We start from the raw sequence: 875 nt of genomic DNA, 5'->3' as shown, positions 1-875 counted from the left end.
GGGGGGTAACGGGGCACTCACGCAGACAGGCTTCAGGATGGGTGAGATCTTGCTGCTGGTTGCGAAAATAGTTAGTTTTGCAGCGCTCACAGTTGTTGCCTTCAGTGTTGTGCTGGCAGTTGTCACAGACGCCCCCGCTCGTCCCTCCGCTGGCCTGGTACAGCTCTGGGTCGAAGTGGCACGAGGTCGAGTGACCGTTGCAGTTGCACCCTAAAAAAACCCAACAGAACAGCCCAGCTAGTGCTGCAACCACACAAACCCCAGGGACAGCAGCAGCTCTGGCACTAGAGGGTGCCCGAGTCCCCTGTGTGACACTGTGACACCCGCTAAATGCCGCAGGACCAATCTGGCACCAGTCGGACAGTGCAGCCAAGCGCTGGGGCAGCCTGTGAGCCTGGGGCATCGCTCAGCCACAGCCCCACAGAGCAAAGCCCAGCGTGGAAACGTGTCTCTGCAGAGACACCCCAGTTAACATCCAGCCCCACAAAGTGTCCCAGTAAAAGGTCTCTGAGCTCGTGCCCAGTCCCGTCACTCACATCTGGGGAGGATTTAGGAAAGGCCTGAGGAAGAGGAGAGGGGGAAGGCACTCGCCGTACTCTGGCACTCATGGGGATCGTTGTCCTCCGCGGGTGCCCAGGGTCGGTCGTTGTAGAAGGCGGCACAGCGATCGCAGCTGGGACCGGCGGTGTTGTGCTGACACTCGCAGCGCCCGTGGACCTGCTGCAGAGACAACACTTTACTCCTCCTGGATGGTAACTGCTCAGTCCATCCGAGCTTCATCCTCCTGATGCCTTTTTGGCACACGCCTTGGTCTGTTCCTGCCCCCACACAGTCCCCGTTCCCTGCGCAGGGATGAAGCTCCAGCACCCAGACAG

The sequence above is a fragment of the Antrostomus carolinensis genome, unplaced genomic scaffold (genome assembly GCF_000700745.2).
Source record: "Antrostomus carolinensis isolate BGI_N321 unplaced genomic scaffold, ASM70074v2 scaffold35589, whole genome shotgun sequence".
NCBI lineage: Eukaryota > Metazoa > Chordata > Aves > Caprimulgiformes > Caprimulgidae > Antrostomus > Antrostomus carolinensis.
This window is presented reverse-complemented; position numbering follows the sequence as displayed.